Genomic DNA, 11,182 nt, shown 5'->3' with positions numbered 1-11,182 from the left:
TTACAACCTTTATCCATTCCAAGCCAACATTGGGAGGAGGTTTCAATGGATTTTATCACAGGTTTACCCAAGTCTGAGGGAAAGAGTGTCAGCATGGTGGTAGTTGATAGACTTACCAAGTATGCACACTTTTGTGCATTATCACATCCATTTAAAGCCAGTACAGTTTCTATTGCATTTATGGAAACAGTTCAAAAGCTACATGGAAACCCAAAGATTATTGTAAGTGACAGAGATCCCATTTTCACTGGAAATTTTTGGATAGAATTATTTTCTTGTCTTGGTACTCAGTTAGCTCATAGCTCATCTTATCATCCTCAATCTGATGGGCAAACTGAGATAGTAAACAAATGTTTGGAAGGATATCTTCGTTGCTTTGTATCTGATAAGCAGACACAATGGGTCAAATGGTTGCCTCTGGCTGAATGGTGGTATAACACTTCCTTCCATACAGCAACAAAAATGACCCCATTTATGGCACTTTATGGGTATCAACCACCATCCATCACATCATATTTAAGAGAAAATTCTAAGGTTCAGGCAGTGGAACATCACATCGAACATCAACAACAAGTCCTCCAACTCTTAAAGGATAACCTCGTGTTGGCACAAAATAGAATGAAACAACAGGCAGAACAACATCGCAGTGAAAGAAGTTTTGATGTAGGTGATTTGGTATTCCTACGGCTACAACCATATAAGCAAATGTCCCTAAAGCAAGCTAAGAAGGATAATAAATTATCACCAAAGTATTATGGTCCGTACAAGGTGTTGCAAAAGATTGGTACTATGGCATACAAATTGGAGCTTCCTGCAGCTTCTCGATTGCACCCAGTTTTCCATGTTTCATGTTTAAAGAAGGTTATAGGTGACAAGCTCCTAATTCAAACAATATTGCCAGAACTTGACGAGGAAGGAAAAATTATATTGGAACCGGAAGCAGTGACAGAAACAAGAACTCGACAGCTACGAAATCGATCAATTTCAGAGTATCTTATCAAGTGGAAGAACTTATCTGCTGAAGATTCCACATGGGAGGATGAGAATTTTATGCAGAAGTATCCAGAACTACTCAAGCGTTGAGGAAAACACTTTTTTGAAGGAGAGGGGCATGTTGGGTCCCTATAATACTAGTGATTACCCCATTACTATTGTAGTTATACCCCTTATTTATATTGTTGTGCCCCTATTACCCCCATATTGTTATTTCTGTGCCCCATAGAATCCCTCTATTGTTATTTTTGTGGCTTTATATTATTATTGTTAGGTCGGCTGGATTATATTGTGACTCCCTAGACTCCTATATATAGAAAGGAGATTTTGTCATTTGTATCATCGAAGAATTATTCATTTATGTAATGTAAAGGAGGTTGCCCCCTCGAAGAGGCTGAATTCTAAGGCGTTGATCTATCTTTTCTATCTTTTCTTGAGCTGGATTCATAACATAAGCTCTTACAATTGGAAATTTTATGGATCAAAGCAATATAGGTAGCATTAATAACTTTAGATACTTTTCTCATTCTTCTAGATTCCTCGACCATTTTGCAAAGATCGGGCCCCATCAAGTCAAAGAAAGGAAAAACGAGTTCTACAGTCCAACCATCAGGGCCTAGACTTTTGTCTTTGGAGAAGAGCTTTAACACCTCTTTAATTTCATCAAGGGAGGCAGGGCTACCGATTCTAGTAGAGTCCTCAGTGTTGAATGATCTCGAGAAATTTCAAATGAGCTGAAATTGAGAGACTATGATGGTAGAACCCGCATCTCTAAAAAGGGAGGAAAAGTAGGTGGATGCAGTGACTTTTAAATCATGTTGGCTAAAGGAAATATTCCCATCCTCCAACTCAAGCTCCCAAATAGATTTAATATTTCTTCTGTGATTAGCATAATTATGAAAAAAATAAGTATTTTCATCCCCATTCTTGATCCAAGTCGCCTTACCTTTTTAGTCTCCAAGTCTCTTCCTCTAGATTTAAAATTTACAATTTTCTAGGTTCCAAGGAACTCATTCTCTGAGCTAATTTTGCTGGAAAGAGAGAGCAAGAAAAAGACTGTGAGATTTTTTTCATATTAAGCTTCTAGAGTCAATGGTTCTTCATTTTGCTCAGATTTCCTTTTCTTTTCTCATTCCACCACTGCCTTCTTGAGCTTCACAAGTTTTCTAACAAAGGAGCCCATAGCAAAGAAGCCATTTTTTATCAAAATTTTTTGTCAAATACCCTTCACCAGAGATCTAAAAGACTCTATTTCTAGCCATGAATGATTGTATTTGAATGGGTATTTGTTTTTGTGTTCCTCAAAATCCAATTCTAGAAGGATTGGAAGATGTCCTGATAATTTATCTTAAGAAATCCAAGATCTGAATCTCTCCACATTATTTTCTAGATGATCAATCATTAAGAAACTATCAAGGCACTTTGCAATACCTTCCTCACCAATCCTGCCATTTCTCCAAGTAGGAGCCAATGGAAAATGTGCAATATCACGGAGATTGAAATTTCACAACATCTCCGAAAAATTAGTTATCAAAGGATCCGAGCGAGCTTGAGACCCCAAAGACTCCCCTAATGAGTTGATAAAGTTTAAATATCCAGCTAAGAGGAGGGACAGGTCCAAGAGCAGTCCGCTAAATTGGACCTTATCCCAAAAGTATCGTCTTTCTCCATGCGGACCATAATAATTTACTAATTTGATCAGAAGAGGAAATCCTCTTATAAACACTTCCAAGATGATACCAACAGAAGAGGAGAAGGCTTGAAAGGATGCAAATTTTGGATTCCATATGGAGAGGAGCTCACTCGACAGGCCAGTAGAGTCCATAACACAGGAAAACCAACCTGGGCACAATTGTCGTAAGGCCTCTCTAGCCTTCTCCCCCAAAACCATAGTTTACTATAGCATAAAATAGAGGGCTTGTAGTTATCCACCAGTCTCTTGAGGGAAATAAATTTCGAGGATCCCCCAACCCCCCTAATGTTGAGGCACAATATAATCATTTTGACATAGCCATAGAGGGCTTTTGTGCTCTAAGGGCCCTTGAAACAATATCTTTGTCTGAAGGAGGAGGTAAGCCCTTGAAACAAGGGTAGTAATGTTGATTTCACACATCCACAAATTACATTTTTACGTGCACAATGCCCATACTCTCCTTACATACCTTAATATTCACTATAACAACATGGTTGTCACATTGTCATGTGATATACATATGTCATATTACTAATTGAAGACTAATGAACCAAAATTAATATTAGGAAACTAAAAGCATATTGTTTGAAATAAGAAACCAACCTTACCTTAAGTCATTGGAATCATTGAAAAGAGGGTATTCGTATATTAAAATCGGTTTTGGAAGCAATCCTAATCTATTGACTGGGCTTGGCAAGTGTACTAAGGTCAATTCTGAACAAAATTATAAGTTTATGCTTCCATTTTCTTTGGAAAGGAAAAATACATAAAGGGATGCATTTAACAAATTGGAATCAAATTGCCAACATTTTCATTTTTGCTAAGGCGCCAGTTGCCAAAAGTCTTTGGAGAAGTTGTTTTATGGCGACTGTTACACAGTAATTTGTCACCATTCGTCACCGTCCCTGTTACCCCTTTCCCGCACTTTGGAGGACTCATTCCGGGACTTGTGAGCAGTGACATAACTTGAAAACACTTGCTTATGTTCCCCTAAGTATGGACTTCATATGCCTTGAAGACATCTCCTGCAGGATATCCTTAAAAAGTCCCCTTTTTCCATTAGCGCAGGTCCACAGTGTATCACCCGCGCCAATGGGGGAAATTCTCCAAAGAGGGCGCGCCCATTGGCGCTCTGTCTCAGAGTCTTACCCGCGCCAACCAAGTTTGGAAAAGTTTGTTAACAAACGCACGCCTGAGAGTTTTTTCCTTTCGACTCATGTGGCTTTTCAAGGATAATGCCAATCTCATGGATGTCGAGATTCATCGTATCTCTATCCATAATAGCTTTTCGAGGATAATGCTTATCCCATGAATGTCTGGATTCATTGTATCTCTTCCTCCTCCTCCATCTATAAAAGCTTGTTCTGGTGCATTTGACAAGCTATTTTTGAGTAGAGGGAGAATGATACTGTCAGAAGTCTGAGAGATTGTTGTTGAGTCTTCTTTGCATTCATAGTCAAAGAGAGAGAGAGGCTTGTTCCTGATCCCGAAAAGCTTTACAAGACATGTGTAGCTGGTCACCCAGCCAAAGGAGGATTTGACGTTAGAACTTCGGTTGTATACTCCTTTGTTGATTATCAATAATAGATGACTATCATTATGGTTCCATTCTTGCTGTTCATTATAATGATGATTGAATTATATCTTTTCTGACCGATATATAATTGCATCTATTCGTATCGTTCTTTGCATGTGTAGGTGTCCATTCAGGAAGATCGTGAGGATCGTGACCGGCTGGAGCAAAGGAACGGGAGCGTCAACTCTCCTACAACACTAGCGTTGGAATCCAAGTAGGTTCTCGTAATCCGCCTTTAATTTGCAATTAGGAGCCTGCATGATAGTATTGTTTAATTGTTGCTAGACCCATTTTGGGCTAGTGGGATCGCCTCTGTCCGCAGAGGGGATTTACCTCTCCAACAATTTGGCGACTCCACTGGGGAAGCTATTTGTTGTTTGATTCGTAAACTTTGGACGGAGCCTGAAGTATGGCCAGGTAGCCTTCGAAACGCTATTGCTCTGCATTAGCGAAGTAGATCAACGCCACTTCAGTCAATCTTCGGTTTGGTTTACGAACCGAACATCTTGGAGTTTGTCTTGCACTTTGGTTTTATCTTGTTTTGATTTCTTAGATAGTTTTCTGGTTTGGATTCTTTGTTGTCTCTTGCGGCTTGGTCGGTCTAGATACTGTCGATCAGACCCTAGACTGCTTGTTTTTTATTTTTAAGCCAGCAAACTTTATTAGCGCGATTTTTTACCTGACAGTCGCGCCAGTGGGCGCAGGTTGCACAAAAGCAACTCGCGCTAATCCCTTAATAGCGCGAGTTACAGACTGACAGTCGCGCCAGGCCTGTGAACTTTGCCAGTTTGCTTGTTTGGAAGCCTTCTGAACTCGGATTTCTGTCTTTTCACATCTTTTTCAGCTACTGGAGTGTGTCAGAGCTCTGTTTGACTGGTTTTTGACCTTCATCCTTCGGGTGTTTGCCTCTTTCCATCGATCTCATATCCCAGCCCTAGAGCATCTAGTGGCTTTGTACATCGAGCCTTCCGTGGGAGTTTTTGGTTCTTTGATTGTCCAGTCGACTTCTTGGCTGTTTTTTGCACTTGTCTAGTGGTTGTCAAAACTTTTTATTGTGTGCTTCGAGCAATCTACCTATTGTTCGTTTGGATTTCGCTTGGCTTCGTTTGGGCTTAGATCACATAGCTCATTGAGGTCTTTGTGATTCTTCTTGGCTTGACAGATTGTCTTGGTGTTTCAGACTTGATTCTATTTTCATTGAGTGAAATTTGTCTGTTTACTCTTTGTTATCATCTCTCAAAATTTGTTTAAGTGCATTATGCCATTAAAAAAAAAAAACGATCTTTTTGCATTGCATTAGTTAATGGAAGTTAGCATTCTTCACTGTTATTAGCAATTAGTCACTTTTAAAAAAAAAAGAAAAGAAAAAGTTTCGTTTATTGCCATTAGCTGCATTAGAATCTTTGTTGATTGTTTGATGATCATTTTGTTTGTTTGAAAGATCTCAACTCTTCTATAGTTAGCATTCATCGAATGGAATGATACATTTTGGCATATAGCTTGCATTTAGGAAATTGTGAGAGATCACATACGGTAGGACCTGAAAACTGAAACCTAATCAAAGATCAACTGTAAAATGAACTGAATGAATCTAAAAACGCATTGGAACTTAACGCATACATTCTAGAGGTCTAGGCTAGAGACGTGTTCCGGCGTCGTTAAACCTAGTCACTGTTGTTTCACATTATGGTTGGGTGATTCCTCTTTTTGTGACTCGATAGTGGTCTAGCACGGATTTGTGCTCCCACGTACCGTCGAGTATATGTGGAGACCCCACTAGGTTATCATCCTTTATCCACAGGAAGCCGTGTCTGCCGCCTTACAAGCCGTAATGCACTGAACACAACATTCGGGAAGATTGATTGCCGTACGGAAAGTCCTTGGTTTTCATATGATTGCCAAGGTGTATAAGCAGTTTTACGGATTTTCTGGTAAACCTTTTGCCTAGTTTCTCCAGAGTAGTCACTTTCGTTCCTTTTCGGACTCCCTAAAAGAAAAGGTCCATCTGAGCACTTGTCACTTCAGGCTCATTAAAAATTCGAAGGCGACTAGAGTCATCTTTTTGTCCTTTTCTCGACTCTTAAAAAATTAAAAGGTCAAGTTATGTCCTCGCGTCTTAAAATTTATTCGGCCACGATTCACATTTACCCGGTTAGATCTTGTTTGCGTTAGCTTGAGTAGGGTTCTTTCTCGTTTTCAATGGCAACCTTCCCCGAGTCTACCGGCCAAGGTGTTCCCCCGGATGGAAACCCTAGTACATTTCCTTCTTTTGGAAATGCTGGTGCTCTGTATATGGCAACTTTGTCTTTGCCTGGGTTAACCATCGGTTTCCCGTATGGTTGTTTTCAACCTCGGTGGTCCCGAGTGTGATGACTCCTGTTCCACCGTCTCCTCCACCCGAACAACATCATGTTGATTCCAAGGTGGACCTCTCCCCTTCTTCGCATGTTTCTACGTCCTCATCTTCTACTTCGCCTAGTGAAAGTCTGGATTCAAGTAAACAGGTGGCTAAGAAGAAGAAGAAGAAGACTCCTAAGCGAGAGGTTAAAAGTACAACTCAAGTCGAGCCACCTTCTGCTCCTCCGCAGAAGGTCAAATTTCCTTGTAGGTTGTGCAAGGAGGACCATCTTCTTCGCGATTGTCCTGGCATTCCCAAGGTCTTAGAAGTATGGTCTCGCGATCTGGCCCGCCCCTCATCGTCCTCTGAAGCTCACGACGATGCTACTCTATCAGCTAGAAATGGTAAGGGAAAAGGGAAGATTCGAATCCCCTGTAGACTTTGTGAAGGCAATCATCCCCTTCACCTTTGTCCGCTCATGGATAAAGCCTCCGTTGTCTTGGAAAGTCTTACAGCTCCCTCACCCCAACTTCCCGTTGGTTATCAACGTCTCTCTGCAGCCGCAGATCATTCCCTTGCTGACAAAGAGATCGACCAAGATTCCTCTCTTGTCCAGCCTCCTCTTCCTGAACCTGGCTCTTCCAAGCCTGTTCCAGACCAACCATTGGTCGGAAAGAGTGTCGACTCGAGTTCACCACCTGATCACTCTGTTTCAGAAGAGCATAATTCCCATGTTCTTCACGTCTCCTCAGATTCTCCTGAGTCCGGAAATGACTCTCCTATCCCAGCTGCTCCCGAGAGTCCTGCTTCGATCCCTTTAGAGCAGGGGGGCAATCATACGATTCCTCCACCAAGTAGTTCAGTCGTTTACTTTGACTGGAGTCGTTTGACCACCTCTCGCCTTCCATCCCATGTGCCTTTCTGGGTTACGGTACATGCCTATAATAAGGCAATACCTAGCACTGTTTTGGATGAGGGTGCATCTGTCAGTCTTATGCCTGCCACTACTTGGCAAGTTTTGGGTTCCCCACAGCTTGTGCCAGTCGCGCCGAACCTGACGGCTTTTGATGGAGGAACTAGTCAACCATTAGTGATCCTTCCAAAGTTCCCTATTACTTTGGGAGGCAAAACCGTCTATATAGACGTATCGTTTACCCAAGGTGCTTTAGATTTCAGTCTTATCCTTGCCCGTGACTATGTATATGCCTTGGGGGCCCTAGTCTCTTCACTTTTTCGTGTGGTTTGCTTTCCACACGATGGAAGAATCGTGACTATAGATCAATTATCGTTCGTTTGTCCCCGGGTGCCTCCTGCGCAGCTCTCATCCCCTCCTGGTTTTCATCCACCAGTTGCATCTGCCCCACCGCAGATCAACTACGTGGCCACCTATCCCGTGCCTGTATCCAGCGATGCTGCCGTCGTGCACAATTTCCTGGGGGCATTGGGTCCTGACTTCCGAGATGTGGTCCTTCCACCGGGAGTGGCATTCTCGGCAGCACCGACTTCCTGTTCATTATGATGAAGTTCGGGCGGAGCATAGTTCCTTTCCTGTGTCAAGCTCCTTAAAAAATGAAACTAGGTCTACATGGAGCATAGTTCGTTGTCCTATGTCAAGCTCCTTAAAAAATGAAACTGGTTCTTCCGAGCATAGTTCCTGATCTTGTGTCAAGCTCATTAAAAAATGAAACAAGGGTTATGAGGATAGTTATTTTCCTATGTCAACCTCATTAAAAAATGAAATAACTCTCTCCCTTTCCAAATCGAGTCTTCGATTAAGATCTCGTAAAATACAAGTCGAGTCCTTCATAGACCTCGAGAGTGAACCTTCATTCCATCCACTTTGTCGGATGCAATGAAGCTTGGGGGCATGTACCTCGTTTTGCATCATTACGCTGGGGGCATGCGAACTTATAACAAGCATAGTTTTTCGTTTCAAGCTTGTGTAAAGATGAAACCGAATCCAAGCAGAGTTCTCCATGGTTCAAGCTTGTGCAAAAATGAACCCATACCTGATTTACATCTCGTGATTGCCTTTTATCTGCTAAATTCTGTTAGATGAGCCTTGGTTGTTTCATTCCATCTCCACCATCTCTTTGGCCGATCATATGCTCTCACTTGGTTGTTTATCCTTTCCTGAGGAACCGCAGCGATGAGTGGTTTTATTAGCCAGCCTCTTGACCATTATATGTTTTGAGCAGTTCCACCATTACCGGAACCAGTTGCTACCCTTTATACCACTCGTTCCTACAGGACGAGTCGCCTTTACACTCTTTTCTGACTCGTAAAAGATGAAAAGATAGTCGAGTATTTTTCCCTTTTTGACTCGTTAAAGAGAATAAAAATGGAGGTCTACTTTCAGCTCTTTTCAGACCGTTTAAAGACGAAAAGATTGCCGAGTTGTCCCTCTTGACTCGTTAAACGTAAATAAGAGGCGGTCATTTTTAAACTCTTTTCCGACCGTGTAAAAACGAAAAGATTGTCGGGCCCTTGTCGTTTCAGGCTCGTTAACGGTTACGAAATGACGTGATTTCGGTCGCTTTTTTACTTTTTCAGGTCGAATTCACTAACCATGAAAAGTACTCCTCGATCGTAATGGTCGGGCGGTTCTTTCGAGCATTGTTTTATACTTTTTCGGGCTCGCAAGACACAACTTTACAAAAAAGGACACCCTTGGAGTTTTCTTTTCTGTTGTCTTTTCAAACTCTCTAAACATGAAAAGACGCTGAGTTCTTCCTCTGTCAGACTCGTTAAAACCTGATGACATTGGATTCCGTCAAAATAACGCCTCACAAGCATATGCTATCCCCGTCAAGCTTGTTAATAAAAAATAACTGGGGTACTCGCCAAAAATGGTGGGGGAAAATGGAACCATAATTATTGTCGTGTCGGCAGTATGTCGCTCTTGAACATGGCACTTGTCTGTTTTCGTGTCTAGGTGGGGACATCTCATCTCATTTTTCACTTGCCTCCATGGATTTGGGTGATCCTGTTTGACCTCTCATCTGCTCATTGCCTCGTCACCATGACCTTTGATCCATTGATGTCAAATACTGCCAAGTCCACTGTCGTGCCGCCGATATGTTCAAGAGAAGTTGACCTCCAGAATAACAACCTCCGTCTGATAGCTCACATAATTCTGATTCACCACAACATTCTTCCTCTATCTCGTGTCGATGATGTGGGAAACACTATGGCCCACCTTCGATCAAGGTCACTTCCTGTTGACTTCAGCTCATTATCCAGGAAGCTGATCTAGAGACTCCTTTCCGGTGCCTTGGAGCCTGCATGCCTCAATGGCAGGTTCTTCGTGTTCAACGTGAGGTTTTCATCATTGGCCTCCGATCGAATGATTCTACGGGTGTTCGATGCCAGCTCAGTGATTCACACGCCGTAGATTGTACCTATATTACCTTGAGGGCCATTGTCATTATTGGTGGTACCTCTCGCGTCTGTTAACAGTTTTCATTATTGACTGGTAATCAGACGATGTTCATGCATGTTCGACTTCAACTCATGTATTCACATGCTTGAACTTGTACTTTTGTTCGGGTCGAGATGGAGCGCAAGACCCTGGATTTTGTTTATTGGAATCCAGGCTGCGATTTTGTGGATTCTTGTTACATGACTCATTCACTGGATGGCTGCGACCATACCTGAGTCTATTCATCGATCCTAACCGGATGGCTGCACCCATACCATGGATCTAGATTATTATGTACTCTGTTATGGATGGCTGTGACCATACCACATATATCATGTACTTGAGCTATCAGTTGTATCTCTCTATGCAGATTCTCCGGCGGCAGCTGCATGTGTTCTTGTAAAGCATTTCACCCCTCTCTCTCTCTCGGGCCTCATGCTTTAGGGGGAATCTGTTACACAGTAATTTGTCACCATTGGTCATCGTCCCTATTACCCCTTTCCCGCACTTTGGAGGACTCATTCAGGGACTTGTGAGAAGTGACATAACTTGAAAACACTTGCATTATGTTCCCTAAGTATGGACTTCATATGCCTTGAAGACATCTCTTGCAGAATATCCTTAAAAAGTCCCCTTTTTCCATTAGCGCGGATCCACAGTCTATCACCCGCGCCAATGGGGGAAATTCTCCAAAGAGGGCGTGCCCATTGGCGCTCTGTCTCAGAGTCTTACCCGCGCCAACCAAGTTTGGAAAAGTTTGTTAACAAACGCACGCCTGAGAGTTTTTTCCTTTCGACTCATGTGGCTTTTCAAGGATAATGCCAATCTCATGGATGTCGAGATTCATCGTATCTCTATCCATAATAGCTTTTCGAGGATAATGCTTATCCCATGAATGTCTGGATTCATTGTATCTCTTCCTCCTCCTCCATCTATAAAAGCTTGTTCTGGTGCATTTGACAAGCTAGTTTTGAGTAGAGGGAGAATGATACTGTCAGAAGTCTGAGAGATTGTTGTTGAGTCTTCTTTGCATTCATAGTCAAAGAGAGAGAGAGGCTTGTTCCTGATCCCGACAAGCTTTGCAAGACATGTGTATCTGATCACCCAGCCAAAGGAGGATTTGACGTTAGAACTTCGGTTGTATACTCCTTTGTTGATTAT

Source organism: Pinus tabuliformis, chromosome 6, assembly GCF_031772625.1.
Source record: "Pinus tabuliformis cultivar Carrire ecotype Pingquan chromosome 6, CPIR1, whole genome shotgun sequence".
NCBI classification, from domain to species: domain Eukaryota; kingdom Viridiplantae; phylum Streptophyta; class Pinopsida; order Pinales; family Pinaceae; genus Pinus; species Pinus tabuliformis.
This window is presented reverse-complemented; position numbering follows the sequence as displayed.